The sequence below is a fragment of the Phalacrocorax aristotelis genome, chromosome 5 (assembly GCF_949628215.1).
Source record: "Phalacrocorax aristotelis chromosome 5, bGulAri2.1, whole genome shotgun sequence".
Classification (NCBI taxonomy): domain Eukaryota; kingdom Metazoa; phylum Chordata; class Aves; order Suliformes; family Phalacrocoracidae; genus Phalacrocorax; species Phalacrocorax aristotelis.
In genome coordinates this window covers 61,137,185-61,156,847 of record NC_134280.1, presented here as the reverse complement: position 1 = coordinate 61,156,847, position 19,663 = coordinate 61,137,185, and the positions used below count along the sequence as shown (strand labels likewise).

Below are 19,663 nucleotides of genomic sequence, written 5' to 3'. Positions count from 1 at the left end.
GCCACCTCACATTTTTAACCATTCAACATCTATATTCTGTTGCCTCAGCCCATCAGAGACTGGAATGACAGTGTTCAACAACAAATTAATAACTTTCCCAAGGGCTTATCATTCACAAGTTAGCAAATGTGACTTACCATGCAATCTAATGAAAACAGCTCTGTTGTTATTAGGCAGTTATTCTACAATTAATTCACTTGCATTTTCAGACAAGTTACGCTGCAATCATATAAAGACTACACTGCCGAACCTTCTTGTCCATTTATCTCATTGATAACATGTTATTAAATGGAAACATTTTGCCTATATCCTGCCAAGCCCAATCATAGACACCATTGAAGGAACAGTAATTAATACAGCTGAAGATTCTTTTTACTAGTCTTGTTCTCTCATTATAAAACCCCTTATCTTCTTGACCTGTCTACATTAGAAGACCCCAGGTGAGGAGGCTGAGAATTTTCTCTACCAGAATTCCTTTTAAAGCAAATTTAAAGTTTTTACTGATTCAGCGTACTTCCACTTTTTATGTGCCCAGCTGGGAATGTACTTAGAGGAAGAGATAACTATAGTTTGCAGCAAGGGCTTAGCACAAGTCCCTTTGCAACACAAGAACATAGACACTCAAGGTTATGAATCACTTCTGAAAATCTTGTTCCATCTAAGTGGAACAAATTCAGGGGCTTGATTTTAAACAGCTGTTAAAATCCTAATGTCCTATTGCTCAAGACATTTTACATCTATTTATCTGTCTGTTTATATTATACATAAACAGTATTTATTTGATATATTTCCCAGTTACTCAAGAGACCAGGAGTAAAAATATCTAAGTGTTGAGCTTCTGCAATACATGCCATAATAAATACACCCCCAGCTTTAAGCCTTTTTTATTTTTATAAGGCTTTGCTATTAGGGGATTTTATTTTCTTCCAGTATGCTTTCTCCTCACAACAAATTCAGAACGGTCTTCCTGCTTATCTTTCATTTTCTACATTACTGACAGTCTTCTTAACTTTGAACAACATTATCAGAGTAGTAATCAATGTTCTGAAACTCCAGGGATTGAACAGATACTCTTAAACCACATTACTCAGAGGCTTTTGCCCGCAATTTGGATTAAATATCTGTATTTGAAGAAAGGAAATACCATGTAAATCATGCCTGTGATTCTTCATCATATGAAGAAAAATTTTATTTCAAATAATGAATTGGAAAGGAAAGCAGCAAGAGAGCTGGAAGAAAAAAAAGGGACAACAGCAGGAGAGACAGAGAGAAGAGGAGAATATGATGGAAAAAAATGAGACAGGACTAGAATTAAAGGCAATGATGTAGAAAAAATCCTGACAACTTTAATGAGTTGTCAAAGAACTCCAAAGGCTCCAAAACAAATGAAACAAAAAAGCAGAGCCACATGAATATATATAGAAATGAAAATGGAGTAAAGTATCTTACCTGTTATTTCAGGATGCCAATATCAAACTACTCTACATAATAAAGTAAAAATGGTGTTTATGAAATGTTGCTTTAGTTTAACACATCTGCAACCTGTATTGGTTCTAAAGATGAGCCTGCATTAAAATCTCTCCAGTGTGTTTCCCCTGGAAAACATTCTTAGCTTCTCTGGCCTCTGATGTTAAGAAACCATAATAATGCTATGCTTTCCATCTTTCTTGGGTACAGTCAAGCTGATTAATTACTCTGCTTAACTGCAATATATACAGGAAATGGGCATGCATGTGAATGTACATGCATGTGTGCCTTCTTCACATGCTGGTGAGCAGGAGGAATGTGTTTTCTTAATATTATCAGTTGTAATCGATATATCTACAATACCAAAGAAGAACCTTTCAGAAAAAGTGGAAAGTGCAGATCATGTTGGGGACTCTGCTGTGGTCCTTAAATCCTGATTTATGTCAGGATATGTTGCACCATGAAAAGCATGTAGGATTCAACTGGGTCTTCTGATACTTCATTACCTTCTCAGGCATATGAGAAGGAATAAGCTTGTTTCTTTACCCAAGAGAAGAATGATTATTTCCCTGATAATCACATCTGCTTTTGTCTGCCTCTATGGTACAGAATAACCAAACCCAGGTAGATTTAAATTAGCAGATGATATTTTTAACTAATGCAAAAAATAATACAGGTTATTTTCCATTATATTTCTAAAGAAATTTAGCTTTAAAAGACAAGGTCAGATAAAGTTTAAATAGGAATTAATAAATGTACTAAATTGCTGAAGCCATGCTAAAAATCATTTAATATTAGCCCTATGTCTATGCGTATTTGTACTCACACACATGCTGTACCATACTCAGTATTGGAAAAAATGTATTAAGAAGCTCTTTTGAACAGTAATTGTCACCCGTGAAAAGTGCTAAAAATACAGCCATAAAAAGCAATCTGTTTCTGTGAGTTCTGCGATTCCTTCCCTCCCCCACCCTTTTTTTTAATTAAGGTCTTTTTATAGAAACTGGATTTTTTTTTTCTTCATGAGTTAATCTATTCCTACTGCTCCTTCCCTATCTTTGCTTGCAATCCTCGTACTACATGGTATTTCTGTACCAGTTAATATTATGGGGTAGCAGCAATAAAACTGAAGATCCGGAAGGGGTTCTGTTTCCAAGCTAGCATCCAGGTGTTACCATGTAACTACATTTCTTCCCTAAACTTCCCCTTATACCTAACATTAACAAGTCGCTTTATTTTGAAGGGTATTAGTGAATTAATGGCAATCATACAAATTATCTCATCATTTTAGTACAATAGGTACTAAATAGAGGAGTAGAACTGTATCTTTAGTACAGTAGGTCAAAAGGAATGGAAAAATAATAAAACGTTCCAAAAAAAATTGTACCACTTTGTTCTGTTTTCTGCACTTTCATCTGTTTTCATTTTTCACAACCTTCCCACCATTACCACCTCAAAGTTCAGTGCTGTGCTAATACAGCACTAGTCAGTAAAATGAGGTAGATGCTACATATGAGATCTACTATTTTGATATTTGTGCCCGAAAAAAATTCTGATTTTTGATTGTATTCAAGCTGTACAAAAAAATAAAAGAACACCAACCTATATTAGACATTACTGACACCACACTTTTGTGTTTTGCTTTGTTTTAGTTTTAAAAAAAGGCAAGTTATAGAAAGACCTCAGACCATTAATATTACCAAATGAGTACTAATTAACTGCTTGCTTGGTTTTTTCTATTCCACATAAGTGTTTACTTAGGAAAAAAAGGATATTATATTCTTATTTAGGATCATTTCCATTTATTCAGTATCTCCAACCCCAATCCCATATCTATCTATTTAGATTATTGAGCAATGATCATTGCTCCCTATGGCCTGCATATTTATGTTTTAGTTGGTAACTAAATCCTTAATCTGAAACATCCTACCTGATACAAATATAACTTAAGAGAAATTTCCACCAACTCTTCAACTTCTATTCATTTCAAATTAAGCCTGGAGGGCTCAACACAGTGTAAGAGCCATGCTCAAAATGCTTCCTGAAGTCAATGTTTCTGTTTCCAAGACTGGACTTTCACCAAAGGAGTTAAAATTGCTAGTTAAAATTGCTATTAGGAGAGGATTATGCATTCTTAAATGCTTTTTATTTTCATTTCTGCTTTATAGAGTTTCTTCTTTTTTTTATTTTTGAAATATCCTGTATAACATAAGGGACAAAACCCAGCATTTCCATACATGTACAATCCATTAGGATCACTAAAAATATCTAAAATGGCAGATTCTTTATTGTTATCTTGTGCCATAGGAGCACTGGGAAAGTACCAGAAAGCTTCTTCTACCAGGATTTCTACCTGCAGATATGAGTCTTTAGGAGGTGCAGAGATTTCTACAATTAACCCTGTGACAAATAGTGTGCAATTGCCCCATTCTCTCTGGCCTTCTTTAAGAGGCCCAAAAGCTCCTAAAGCAGATCACGCTTTATTTTTTTGAAAAAAAAAAAAAAAAAAGCTGAAGCCTTCGCTCTGAATGCTCCTGATCTAAAGGAAGACTTCAGAGATGGAGATGTCAAACATATGTAATTTGTAATCAATAAGGCATATGAACCAATCATTATTAGATTAAATAGATCATCCCAGAGTGTCAAGCAGAGGCTGTTGTTTATTGTATATTTGCAATATTCTTAGAATATTAGAATTCATATATTTGGTGATACTAAATGTAAACATTAAGTAAATACCACCAAAGCTATTGGTATGAGGTTTTAGAAAAAGCAATGCCATTATGAATGGTACATATTCACTCTATAGCGTGTGTTTGCTTATTACTGCTATTAGAAAAATTAATCAAAATGCTACAGTAAATATGGTTTTGGCCAATACTTTTCTCTCCTGGCAGGAGAGTTTAACAACTAGTTTTTGTTCAGTTTCATGGAAATGCACACATTTATCACTGTACTATATGTGCAAATAAAAACCACAAGCAACTTGTTTAGGTGCTTTAATGGAAGTATTGTAATCAACTGGCTTTCAGTCATACACAATGCATGTCTAGCTCTGCTTCCCACTGTACTTCTCTAGGACTAGCACAGGAGACTGAAATTTCTTATTAGTACAATCTAGAATATAGACTGTCAGTTTGCTATTATCAAGCTGCTACTGATAAATGAGTTATTACTATTACATAGGTGGGAGAAGGGTGTTGTTTGTATATTTTCCATAAAAAAACCCCAACAAATTAAAAATTCTTTATAGATGTGATCGTTACTTGATGATTACTCTGGGACAACAATTTATACTCTCTAAGCTGCTTGGGAACTGTTGCTTCTATATTAGTTATCTGAATTGTGTTATTTTTGTTCAAGGTCACATGAGAGTTTTGTTGTTCCCTGATATATTAAAGATTAATTCAAACAATAGGAAATGTTCTTAAAAATATTCCTCACTGATGCATCTAAACACTACCACAACAAGAGCAGCAGTATTAGTCACCACCATGCTGGTCTCACATTTCTCAGGAAGAAGCCAGAATAGGGCACTGAGAGGATGGACTTCAATTCGATAAAACACATAAATAAGTGCTTACATTTAAGCTTGTCATTAAGTGGAATTATACACACACAAACTTTAAACTCAAATCTTTGAGGGAGAAAAACCTCTTAGTAAATACTAAAGCAAGAATTTTAAAAATAAAAAAATAAAATTGAAAAAAAATTATACCTTATTGAAAAATACCATAAAACTGTAGAATAGGTGTGGAGGGGTCAAAGAGATTGCTTGCCCATCCTCATTTATACAAGAGATCAACCATATTGAAAACATCCTTGATAGATATTTGCCCAGAACTGCTCACAGGTCTTACTACCACTGCCTCCTACAACTGATTATTGAATTCAGCTGAGTCCTGCTACGAGCTCCAGAATGATTACAAGACTAGCCATCACTGTCAGTTATTCCTCTTCATTCAGTTCCTACTGCAGTCCCCTCCAGAAGACCACACACAGAAGATACAATCCTTCCCAATCACTTTAAACTCACATGATATGAACTATGTTGGCACAAATTTTAGCTGTGAAGTAGAAGTGCAGGCAGCAACTGCTGACCAAAAGCTCTTCAACCACATCTTTGTCAAATATGAAGAAATACAATTAGGTAGCCCTAGCAAAAACACTGTGCTGACAAAAATGAGCAGGAAGCTGGACCTCAAATTGCTGAGTAGCTCTCTGGAATGACTGCAATTACAAAAGCTGTGCAGGTGACTGAAATGGCCAGAGTCTGGATATCAGCTTAAATAAACACTAATGAGCAAGCACTGACAAATAGCAAAATATTTCCAGAAAGAGAGTTGGTTAGTATTCACAAAGAGTGAAAAGCTTTGAGCTAGAATGCATCTCTTTTGAAAAGTGCAGGTGTTGCTGTGTTTTGCAAAAACAAATCATTAATACTACCTGTAGATGTAGGAACTGAGTTACAAGGGTGAAATGAATTGTCTGCAGTCATTTTGCAAGTAATTTTAGAAGGCAAATACACTCTAGGAGTTCATCTCCTGGATATGCCAGCCTGATCATCAGAGAGAGCTTTTTCATATTCCTGATCACTCTCAGTAACTTGGGTTCCCTTTTCAAATTCAGTATATAAATCCTAATTCTTCTCCAGTTTATAGTCAATGAAATCGCCAGGTACCAATCACAAGATACAGATTAATGAACCAAAAAGAACCTGGTTCATCATGCTCAGATTTGTTATTGATGTCAATCACTATCCCAGCTGTGATACCTCTGCTAAATTACATGAAAACTGCACACAAATGAAGGGCAGTGAGAATCTGCTGAGTTGCCCCTACAATAATATAAGAAAACATGACATCATTTTCCTTGTTATCAAACACATATTCAAAATAAATATGAATAAGTATGCAAAAATAAAATGTGATGATGACTTGATTACAAAAATCCAGTTAAGATCAGTAATCACAACTGTAATATCTGCACTAAGGAAAATAGTGCAAAAGGAAAAGTTGCTGACTATTAAACTTCACCAGTATTAGGATTTTGTTATAACTGATAATAAGTGAAGTATGAAGCATAAACAGTTTTCTAAATAAAAAACAAAAGTGAAGAACAGTTGCCATGGAGACGCCATGAGTTGCCTTGGGGCTTGAGGAAACACAATTAGCTTACAGGATGGCTTTCAAACACTTTAATTTGAACCTTTTGGAGTTTCAGCAATGCAGTGATCTGCTGAAATAATTATTTGTGCTCTCTGTATTTTTTCAGCCAATATATATTACTGTGTGTTCAAAAGTAATGAATATAGAGGCATATCTTTTCATCCTCATATTCTAAATTGAATTTATAGAATGAAAACCTTCAGCTTTGACTTCTTAACACTGGATTTAAAAAGTACAACAAATTAGCACAGAAATCTCCTTTCTTCTGATTTTGCAACCATTCAAATTAGTTTTTCTTTTACATAGATTGCTCCTAGAAAAAAAAAAAAAGGTGTTCCCCACTGACTCAAATATTACCTGAAAAGCTGCTCCTTGTTAATTTTCAGTCTGTGAATCACAATCCTTGTTCAACAGGATGCAACAAATGGCAACAGAAAAACATGAGTTCTGTAAAAGTGTCTGTAAATTCCATGTGCTAAAGACTTTATTCTTTGGAAATGTTTGCAACTTTTATCTTTATAGACTAAGTAACTTTGCTTTTTAAAAATAGAGATTGGACTAAATGATCTGAAGAGGTCTTTTCCAACCTCAGGGACAGCAATTCTAAGATGTGCCACGTAAATAATTTCTCTCCATCATTTATCAGCAGTCCTGGTCAACCGGGGAGGTCCCAGATGACTGGAAACTAGCAAATGTGACGCAAATGTTTCTGAGGCTTTGGGGGATACAACTAGGCTCATCAGGCTTGCTTTGGTTGTGGGCTGGCAGTGACCGGCTGTCCCTGGCCACATTCCTCTGCCAAGGCCTAAGCCATTCATAATTTACTGCTTTAGAAGAAAGGGATTTTGTAACTACAGGACCTTCTGTCTGCATAGCATTAGCAAGGCTCAGTAGGAGTGGTTTGGTAGAGCAAAAGCTATTGCTGAGGACCTGACACCTATGCTCTTCAACAGTCATTTGAGTTCTGTTCTTCATAACACTTTTTATACATACATGCATGGTTTAGATTCCCTTTGCACCTATATAATACCAGCATGTGAAAACTAACACATCACACTCTTGTCATGAAGCGCTATACTGTGTAGAATTTTGTTCAAATATATTTCTACCTGTTTTCCATTTTTGCAGACAAAGGAGACCATCAGCTGATTTAGATGGCAACCTAAAAAAAAAAGAAAAGAAAAGAAGCCAGCAATTAATTTACAAAGTCTGATCAGTGAAACCATCTATAAAAATGTTAGGGACCAGAGAAATGCACAATAGGAAAAGCATCAATAGGAATTGTGAAAGCATCACTAAACTGAATATAAGTGAAAGACACGGATTGTTTATATTAACAAAAGTCAAAGCAGACATACAAACAGCAGTAATACTCCTGCACAGAAAGACCAATAGACTTAAACATCCTGCTCTTTTATTTTACTAAGCACTATGTTCATTTAGAGCATCTTATAAGTAGCCTTCTTCAGGATAGATTTTCTCACTTTTACAGAAAGCCATTAGAAAAATACACATTTAAAGTGATTGAACAGTGGCATTCATTTAAATATGATAATTATCTTAGACTACTTCTATATTTTCATTATAGGAAAGTGAGCAGGTACAGAGCAAACACCAGGACCTTAGGTGAATCTCACATGATTTTAAATGACATTTTTTAATATGGCATCTCTGCCTCTATTGTTATACAGGGGATCTGTGCATGCTGGTTTCAGTCTTCCACAGACGATGCCTATGAACTTAGCACTTGCTAAATGTCCAGCATCAAACAGCAGATGATCATATCTGCATTGAGATCATGGCAAGATCATATTTTCCCACGAATGTCCTTGGTAGTGAAAAGTAAGGTATCAAAAAGGACAACCATAAATGGATTTAAATTAAGACATTTACTGCTTTTATTTAAACTTTCAGTGAAGAAAACAGTATTTTTCCTTGGTTATTATTCCAAGTCTGCTCTCATTAGGAAAGAGTAATCAAGGATTTGTGAAGTGTGTATTTCCAGCAGATATACACTCTGATGCTCCCTATCCGTGATTATACAGACTGAAACAGAATTCTGTAGCCGTCAGGATTTCTATGCATCTTTCCTTCATTAAGGGGTGCATGGAAGTAATTCTAATGACTTTTTAACCTACATCTCTGTGTTGAGGTGCAGATCTAATGACACATTATTATTAGCAAGGTCTTTTGGAAAGAATATTTGCTTCCAAACAGAAACCTCAAAGATTAATCACTTGGGCTAAAAGCTGTTATGTGCTTTTAACAGTTCAGATGAAATGAGCTATTCCCAACTGTTAGATCTACCTAAAATCTTTGTATTTCTAATAATTTACACCTTCCTTTAATTGTCTGAACGTGTTTCTCAAAGGAAGCCAATTAGCTTCAATACATCTTTGCATATCATTTAATATAAATAAAAGAAACACACATTTTTTGGTAGGTTTTTAATGTAATGGCAACTCCATCTCATTCCCCCCCCCCCCCCCCCCCCTTCTTTAAAACAACCTGATATGTCACATTTGGGAACTATTGCTCTAGTCTGAATATGCAAAGAACAGGTCTCCAGAAATAATTCTGATTAGGAGAAATATGGATAAATTTTCTATTTTTGCATTGGATTGATGTCATGTTACAAAATGTTTTGAGATCCTATGCAGGAGAACAGTACTAATTTTACAATTATTACTATTTAAGTGCAAATACAATCTCAGAAGATCATTAGTAATGGCACTACACAATTGTTTGTTGAACAGTAAAAATTATTAAAAATAATAAACAATCAATCACACACATTAGAGTGTGTGTGACTTAAGGGTCAAACAGTGTGCCTTTACTTTGTGCTGCTGTGACTAACCCATTCTTGGTACTCCAAATAGCTTCTTATAGTTGCTCTGAATTGCAGCATTCAGTTTTCACAATCTCAATCACTCCAAAGTCTGCAATTTGAAAATTATTCTACTTATTAGAAGCAGATTAAGAAAATTTCAGTAAGTGAGCAAATAGGGATTGAATAGCTCAGGGATCAGAAGAATGGAGGATTGTGAAAAATTCAGTAAAGGGTAAAAATATACCACGTTATACCTTGATTGCTACTAGCTTCTTCCCTATTCATGTTACAAACATGCATAATGTCAGAGACAACAGTGTATTCAGTTAAACATCAGTACTAACTAACAGTCACACCTCCTACAGAGGAGTTTTTAGGCCTGTTTCTCTCTAACCCCCCACTGATGTAATGTACATCCAGGGAAGATGGTCCGAGTCTGTAAAAGGAATGACTGCTTTGCAGAAGATGTGCTGGCTTTGCCAACTGAGCTGTGCTTGCCTTAGACACACCACCCTTAATTATTTCTTCTAGTAAAATACATAGTATGAACCTACAAAATATTTTACTCTTTGAGAGGAAAGAACTGATCAAAACAAATTTTATCAATCTAGCCAAGTGCCTAGACACCAAAGCTATAAACCGGTACATTCACTATCAATAAGGGAACAAGATTTCTGGAAATACTATTCACAAAGTATATTACATGGATATGCTGGAACAGAACTATGACTTTAATATTGTGAACAGCAATTTGGATATCCTCTTTAACGGAAGTGTCATCTTTTCTACACTGACATATGTTCCAAGATAAATTACATTGAACATTTTAAAATACACTTTTTCATCTCAGCAGTTGGACAGGAGAGGTGTCTTCCTACTTAGTCTATCTAACTCATTAGATTAGGTTCTGTTTTTTCTCTACAACAGAATTTCTAATTCCTAAAAACACTGCCATGATCCTAAAATGAGATTTCATGAGGTTGAGTCTTGAAAAATTAGGTCTTTCTTATGTTGTTTTCTCTCCTACACCTACAACCATTCAACTACATAGTACACTCCTGTAACATATGAAAGCATATTAACTTATGTTAAATTGATATTCAATTTATTTTATAGTTGTTAGAACAATCAGCAAAGAAAGTCATAACAAGGGGAGAGAAGAACTGAACTGGAAAATACTAAAACTTTTATTAATATTGGACAGGGCTGGAAGTATAATTTTAATGCATGATCTAGTCATACTGTATGATCTAAAAAACAAGTTTACTTCTTTCCTTTCAATATACTCAAACCATGGAACATTTAAATTCTGGAATATGACGATCCATAAGTTCTACTTTATTGGTTAATGCAATTTTTAAGAGTATAATTAAAATTCTTTTACATATTTATGATTTATTACTATTTGAACTTTTCACAAAACAGAAAACTCTGTATCTGATACTCTTAGAATGAGAGTTAAAAGGTAATCCAAATCCTTTTTAAGATGTATCTAACAAGTTATTACACTTAGTCATCAATGATGCCAGCAGTGATGAAGAGTGTCAGATAATTTAAAAGTGCATTTATGGTATTCACATTTTATTTTCACATGTCTTTCCCTATTAAAGCATTGATCCCAAATTTACATCTGTGAAATTATGAAAAGTCAATTTGTGAGGGCAAACAGAAAATAATGTGCAAAGAGAACATAGAAAGTAAGCATTAAATAAAATTAATTTCACAAAATGGCATTCTGATTGAAATGAAATAAAAAACCCCTGTAAAATCTAGCAATAATTTATTTCTGAGCACAGCCCAGTTCTTACAATATAAGAATAGTTTCCAAATAAATAGCACTACTTTTTTCATCTATGTGTATAACCTACCAAATGTATTCCTTGTGATGCTACACTGTACCTCTTAACATACTCTCTTGGGAGTATCATATCAACATTTGGGAATAGAACATAAATTTCAAGGATAATGTTGAATCATGTGATGCAGGAAAACCTGATTTATGTATAAGCATATGTATGTGCAACCAACAATTTTATGAAAGAAAAGGTAGTTGGGAGGCAGGAGTTCAGGGTTTTCCTCTTCAACAGACTGGTTAATAACTACTAATCTTGAGCAACATGTCTTTACTGAGCATGACATCATACAGCACAGAAAGACCGTGTGTAACTCTGCTATCCACCAGGCCTCTTTCTAGCCTGCAACACTATGGACTCACAGTTTATTCCTATATTGAAACATTTCATTGCAGAATCTCAGCCTCAAATAAAAGCAGCAATAATGGTGTGTACAAAATGCAAAGAAAGCGCAGGAAGACTTTCATAAGTCTAAAAAGGATCTGATACAAAAAGTGTGATAGATGTGCCCTATTCAGCTCAGTAATTCTTACCGAAGAAAACTACTATGTAAAAGAACTGCCATGTGTGTCCTCTAAGCTGACTGCTTAGGAACTACCAGATGTAATTCCCTTAGCATATTTCTGAAACTGAACTAGCACTTCCAATCACAGAGTATAGGGATCATTAAAAATGTGCTGAGATGAATGAAGGTCTTGCAACACTGTACGACTTCCAGCATAACATGTCTAGTGGGTAACAGCTAAGCATGGCCAAAAAAGTGAACTATGTAAATGCCATCCCCATCAAACAGCAGCATCTGTACAAACAGATTCTTTTACACAGGAAGATCTATAGGATATTTTCTTACCATAAGGTTGCCCTGACCATGGCAAAGCAGGTCTGCTAGGACTTTAACATGCCAGGACTGCTTGGACAGGAGCAAGCTGGCAGCATACACTCCCATAAGTATCTATGGCATCATTGTCATTAGCTTTAGTTTCTTTTGAAAATTGTCGTTCAAAATTCTGTTTCATTAGCAGGAAATACTAATGGAACAAATGAAAGTTAAAGCCTCAAAACACACTTAAACCCAAGAAATTGCCTATATATGAGCTACCAAAAATTGCAAGTAAAAATGTGATGGAAAAATAACATAGGTGAGAAACAAAAACTCGTCCAGTTTTTGAAACAAGTACGTAAGATGAATCATTGTGACTCAGGGAGTCCGATGGTACCTCCAGCTCTTTCATATTCAGCAGGTTGTGCTTATCAGAAAACTGAAAATCACACATGGAAGCACAAACAATGGATATGTACTAACATTTCTTCATTTTCGTTTCTTTTCACATTTTCAGACAAGTGAAACCTAAGAAAAGAGTTTAGAATGTAACAAGCCATGGTTTTAAGTGACAGTCTTTAAAATTAGAAATAAAATTGAGTTCTCTTGCAAAGGACACCAGTTGTTTTAACTGCCACCAACAAAAGTTTAAAAGCAGAGAAACCTCCTGAACTAGGGCACCAGCTATGCCACTATCCTAATTTGGCTAATTATGGCCATCACATAAGTACAAACAAAAAATGCACCAAACTGAATCTTTATAATAAGGTTATTAATTAGATGACAATGTAAGTAATAGCTAAAAACATACAAAGTTGTTATATAGCCTGCTCACTTACCAACAGGCCTGATCTTAAATCATGCAAAGCTCATTGCTAGGCCTGGTGACAGTTAATCTAAAAGACGAGAGGCTTACTCAAGAACTTGCTCCATAACATGTAGATGGGGAGCTCTGTAAATTAATTCTTCATCAGTAGCCTCCTCGAAAAATTATTCCTGTGTATTTCTGCTGAAGTCAAGTTTCCTGATGTTGCATTGACGATGCTCCCTGGAAGAAACGGGAATTTGCATGCTCTGTGGGAACTTATCACATCAGTGATAAAAACCTGTTCTTTAAAGCTTTAATCTTTCTCCTTGAATGACAGTTGTACTTGTAAGCTATCATCTGGGAAATAGCTTACTGGTATTCACTCACTCTTCTCTTTAGGTTTGTCATAACAGACTGCCAGTTGAGAAGGGCTTGCATCTCCCTCTTCTGAATGCTTGTCTCTTCATATAACGATGTATTTGTAACAGGTTTAGTTGACCCCAGGTTCCAACTCCATCCCAGGGTATTTTCTGAAGAAAACATACACCACCGCATAGCTAGCTACCTTCAAAATACACCATTAGTGTTTGCCAGAGACTCTACTGCTTTGCCATGCACAAATTGCTTACTTCTGTGAAAGCTAAAGAGTTGCTCAATTAATAAATCTATAGAAAGGTTTGGAAATGATTGTGACTCTACACTCAAAAAATTCATAGGTCTCATGTGAAACAACTGTGACCATCTCCAGCCTCTCTTTATTATTTTTTTTTTCTTTTTGGCTCATTTGTTTAATTTGTTTTTTTTTTTAAATATGGCAACAGGGCAGCTTCTTCCTGGGAAACTACATTACAATAACACAAGGAGTGAATTTACTGTTTTGAGCTTTGTGGATTTTGACTGTGAAACTCAGAAATTATATTAATAGCCACATGATAAAATACTCTTGAAGCATACCAAACGTATAAGTGAAAAATCAGAAAAATTCACAACAGGACAGAAATCCTGGGTTTTTCCCCTGAAATGTGTAACAGTATTGTATTGGTAATCATTAGAACTCTCTGAAAGTGCATCCAATATTCTAAATAGTGAATAGAGTCATCTTGTCCATTACACCTAAGATTGATCAGTTAGCCTTTTGACAATACTGCTCTCATACAAGAATTACAGTTCTGGTACACATTTATATTTATATTTCATTGAAATATTCTGCTTTAAAAAAATTTATTCAAGCAAGTTGCTGTCTAAGCTACCTCATTTCTTTTACGTGATGTCAAAGTACTTTCTTTCAACAATATACTGGTACTTTCTTCTGATAAAGTAAAAAGGCTTGACAATTTTGTTTTTGTTTGCATTTTTATATAAAATTATGTAATAATCTAGTCAGAAGCCCTAGTGACTACAGTAAAACTACAGTTGTAATTACTTTGCTATATTCTAAATAAAACTATAATATATGGTATAAAACACAAAATACTGTAAAAATATTTGTACCAGAGAAGACCAAGAACAGTAGAGAGAGGGCTTTGTGCTTTTGCAGTGGGTATGTTGACTTTACACTGATGGTAGTTGTAGTTATATACATTGTCAGAGGAAGTAACAAAGACACAGTGGGTTGTAGCCATAAAAGTATATTTTTTCCAGTCCACAGGCAGATAGAAATAAGGACTCTGATGAATCATCAGGGACTTGATGTACAGTCTCCTTTGCTGTTACAAACATGAACCTTCCTTTTGTATCTAGTTCAGACACACTGCAACCAACCCCAGTACATCACAAGTTTCACTGTGTGAGGCAAACATGTCTGAGTCAAACATCTCCAGAAAGCTTCCAAACCTCCCTGAGAATGACAAGATTCTCCAAGTTTAAAGAAATCCTCAGAGGATGCAGAACTGGCAGGATAGTAATTTATCACCCTTCTAGTACAATAAGAACTTAAGAGCTGGGTAAAGTAATTGAAGCCGGGAACACAGCAAACACTGACAGTTCTCCCTAAGCCAATACTTTGGAGAGTGTGGTAAAGGATACTCTAATTCGAGGTTAACAAGGAGCTGCTGGTTAAGACAAGATAGTTTTAGTGTTCAAAAAAAGTCCTAGGTTCTACTTAGAAAGTATACCACAGATAATCTCAAAGCCTACTTCCTCTTCTTTCAGATGCAATTTAAGCTGTCTGAAGCTTTGCCACAGATTAAGTACTTACATATGTGATTAGACCTTTAAATCTCTGCACAAATTTCTTTGTCCTTAATACTTTCCTTGCAAGTTATACTGCTATTCTCTCGTGTGATTGTGCAATGTTCTTGAAATGAATGCCTCAAAGAGTAAATTAGCCCCCATCTACCTTTTTACACTGTTATAATAAAAAGTTTTAGTCTCTCAACTGCAATTTAATCGTACCCATACCATTAAAAAAGACAGGAATACAATGTTTCTCCTATACTGGTCTATTTTATTCTGTAATCCCTGCTGATATTTTAGAAATTAACCTTTCCCAGACTGATGGAGTTCGCCTTCAACCTCATTTCAGAGAATAAGGAGTCTAATGAGACTGTCAAGCTACACTTTGCCTCTTTCTCTTTTGAAAGTAGGTAACAGGCAAAGGGAGAGCAAACACCACTATCTGTGTCCCAGTACCATGGGCAAACTCCATGTAGCTGAGGAAAAAAAAACCCAAATCAAAAAACAAAACCCCTGTGAGATAATGTAAAGCTAATCAAAATCCCTGGGTGTCGCCTTCTGTTCTGAATTGGTCAGTTGAAACTCATGTTTATGAAATACCTGAGTCTCTCTCCTGAAAACAGATTTCCTCAGTTAAAAATTGATGTAAAATGACCCATGTTTTCTTAAATCAAAGATGATTTTTAAAATCTAAACTATATAACATCTTCATCAAATACCTTTTGTATCCCAAAGAACATGAGCAAGATGTTAAGAGTAATGAAACAGCCTAAAGGAACCAGAAAAAGGATGCATGAGAAATGTATCACTTTCCTCAGAAATGTTGCAAAATTTATTTGTATCTACAGCCCTTGCACAGAGCAAAATTATTCCCACAGTGTTTTTTTTCCCCCCATCACCAGTTACCAATTGCCTTTTAAGTGCCTCACGTAATGGATCTTCCAATCATTTTCCATGAGAAGTTGCTCCACAGCCTAAAAGCTGAAGATCCAGAAAACACATCCAAGCTAAGAACGCTCTTTTCTTGGTGCATATTCATATAATTATCCTTTTTCTGAAGTTTAATCTTCAAATGAACTTAGCTGGCCTCAGTCCCATTAGAGGGCTGAAAGAAACCTTAAAAAGATGACAGGAGATGACAGGCAACACATCTCTTTTCACAGGGAAATATTGTATGAATTATTAATCTGACCCAGAAAAGATCATAATCAAAGACTAGCAGGGGCCTCTTGAGCACTGTTAACGCATAATTCTACCCTCTGAATCTTGAAAGCTTACAGAATTCATACATGAAGGAGCACAGCAATAAAGCAAAGTGTACGTCACTAATAGAAATTTTAGAGGATTATCGTAACATCTACTATAGTGTTACTTATATACAAGGATATATTTTCAATTATTCCTCTATTAGCATTTATTTTAAAACACAGAGGGAAATACTTATAATCACTTAAAAATACTATTGAACAATTCCATAATTTTGAACAGCAGGGGACCCAAGGAAAGCATACCAGCAGAATTTAAAATGTATTTCTTAATTACAGAACCATTTCTTTAGAATTAACAAACAGTTACAACCATGTACAAGAAAGACATCAAGACAATCTTAGCTTTATTCAGTGCTGAATGCCACTATCATTGTGAACATCCTCAGACATGGAAACTGCAGAGTCATGGCTGAGAGTGACTGAAAAACTGAAAAAAAAGGGTAACTAAAGCTTTTAGCTCAAGCATATTCAGCAGCTGTAGTAAAGTTGCCTCTACATTTGTCTGCTATAAAAATAAAATGTTGATGTGAGTCGCTACTATATTTTTATTGCTTCTGGGGAAAAAAAAAAGACATCTTTGATTACTATCTTCTTTATGAAATAATCAGAGAAATTACCTAAAGTAATCCTGAGTTACTGTTCAGCTGTTTTTAACATGGCAGATCCTGCTAATACAGGATAATGAAAAATGTATAAAGGTCTACTGATTTCATGTACAAGTAAGCAAAAGAGAGTGAAATCAGGACACTAGATTCTAGATCTTGCAATGTTTGACAGATTTTAAGCACATGTATTACATGAATTATTTCATCAACTGCCTATATGCAGGACATACTATGTATAGCATCTTGGATGGATAGAAACAAACAAAACAAAAGCCTCTTCACTTTCCTCAGAATATTACCTTTATTACATTTGACCTGTATCAGTATACGGCAAGGCTGATGATGCCTTGTAGTTCATTTGCTCAAAGCATACCCAAGTTGCCAGCTGCTTGCTCATCCAAACATGAATATCCAGTATCATGGAAAGCATTTTGAAAACTGTAGCCAAAGAAAAGTGTTTACACTACATCTCATCTCAGAAAGCCGATCTCTTATTCCAGTAGGCCTGAAATCTACAAAATTGTCTAATTTTGTAGATGTTTAATGTAGATGTTTAATGACATGTAAAACCTTTACTGGTTTCTCTTGCCCCTATGGGATACACACCATAGCATAACACTTACAGAACCCTCGGGCTAGCTCAGTCTGATATACATTTTTATGCAATAGATATAGCATTCATTATTTACAGTACATATTTAGTCAGGTACACATTCTCTTATCTTCAAAATGAGCTTCCCATTTAATTGATTTCTCATTATTTTTAACGACCTGCTTCCTCATAACCATATTTTGGAAAGTAAATTCTGCTCTGTAAGCTCAGCAACTAAAAGCAGAGGTATGTACTAAGAAGCCTGTACTAAGAAGCCTGAAGCCTTCAGTGTTCAGAGGACAGAAAAATCGTAAGAGCCTTTAAGGAAATAAATGACAAATTACTAGAGAAGACTTCTGAGAAGACAAAACCAGGTTAGATGGACACCAACCTGAACATTCCTGGCACACATTTCTTGTGCAGACTACCCTTCCCAGGCCTTGGATGTTCTCTCTGTCTGACAGCCACTGCTGTTTACCAGATTTATTTTTAAATTATGCATATTGGAGATCCAGTCCCAGATACTGATTTCCAAACTACAAAGCTTCTGAAAGAGCTTTGTGTAGAACTAACTCTCAACCATGCTATGAGTTGTTGGGTTTTTTTCCCAAGATCTCTCTGACATAAACAGAATTTCTCTTTAAAGGGATCTGCAGCAGAATATGTGATTCTGTGACCCTGTGATGTGTAGACAGAGACGAGACAGCAAAAAATGCAAATTAAACATTCAGAGAAATATTACTTGAAGAGTTTTTGGAATTCTAATATAACTTTCACTTCTAGCACGTTTAGACAGGGGCAACAAACACCAAGCCAAAAAACACTGCTGCTGATTTCAACAGGTTCAACAGTAGTTTTGAATTTGAGTATCCCAGCATCTCTATGGCCTCCAAAATAATAAGAGGCCATCAGAACTCCAGCAATTTCAGAAAAAAAAAGTCTCTAAATTTGCAATAAAAATCATTTAGGCATTATGTCTGAGATCTCATCTAATATAAATTCCCACTAGAAGCAGCATTCCAGGCAAGGCAGGGGAGTTGGCTATGTCAGCTTCATAATCTAACTGTAAACACTATTGGAACACACTTCATTGTTTCAGCTATCAAACAATGTTACTTTACCCAGCTCTGTAAAGTGGCACATGTCTCATAACTCAGGCTCACTTCGGCTACTCCTGCAACTCCAGCAGAGTCCAGACCAGCTCTGGGAGAGGTCTCAATTCACAGCTACAGCTGCCTCGGTCCTCTCTGGCATGTGTTGAACAACAATCTTGATATTCTCTGAAGATGCACAGGCTCAAACTCCCAAGAGGCCTTCTGTCATGCCCTCCATAATCAAGGCTGTCACCTTCCACCTGATCTCAAGAAGTCCTCTAAAAGCTGGAGTTGTTAGCTTTTCTCCAAAATAGTCAGAAACCACACTGAACACTAGCCCTTGTTTCCTGCACCCAATTTCAAATTCAATTTCCCTTACCTTTGACCAGATGGACACCTTAAGAAGCATAGCTGTCCCTAAGCTTTTTCTCCCCCAGCCTTTGGGGGGAAAGGCTTACATCCCCTTACTGTCAGCTTTCCATGTCAATTTAATTGTTTTTAGGAGCACTTCTAAAACCAATCTTTTACGATCCTCTTCTAGGGCATCCAAGAAACCTAGCTTGCCTGAACAGTACCATAATTTAATTACCCTGTTTTCTGCAGCACACTGTTCGCTTTCCTCCAGTCACCCACAAAACTAGCCTTATCAGTTTTTAAGTGTTTGCAACAGCACACCGGCTCTTGCATTCATTTACCCAGAAGACTCCATATGGCCATAACAGTTTGTCTGTAAAGCCAGCCTCCTCACTGGTCATGTTTTGCACAGGCTCCTGCCTAGCCACCGTGAAGTTTAGTGATTGACACAAAATTTGCCAACATACACCTTTTTCTGTGAGATAATGTGAAAACAAATACAATGACACATGGAGCGTTGCAAAGCCCCACAATTAGAGATGCAGGTGTATTTTGGGTACGTCAGCTGGAAAAGTGGTTTTGAGGCAAAGAGCCCATAGGAAGAAGCTTGTTTCTCAGTTCTTGCTCTT

The 19,663-nt window shown here is 35.7% G+C and overlaps 1 long non-coding RNA gene across 5 annotated transcripts in view; it reads right to left on the bottom strand.

Moving 5' to 3' along the window:
• Positions 1 to 19,663, bottom strand: part of LOC142057929 (uncharacterized) — a 363,120-nt gene that overhangs the window by 280,659 nt on the left and 62,798 nt on the right. For all 5 annotated transcript variants that reach the window (XR_012660813.1, XR_012660809.1, XR_012660812.1 and 2 more), the window contains one exon: positions 7,745 to 7,797. This is a non-coding gene — a long non-coding RNA (uncharacterized LOC142057929). The remainder of the gene's footprint in view (positions 1 to 7,744; positions 7,798 to 19,663) is intronic.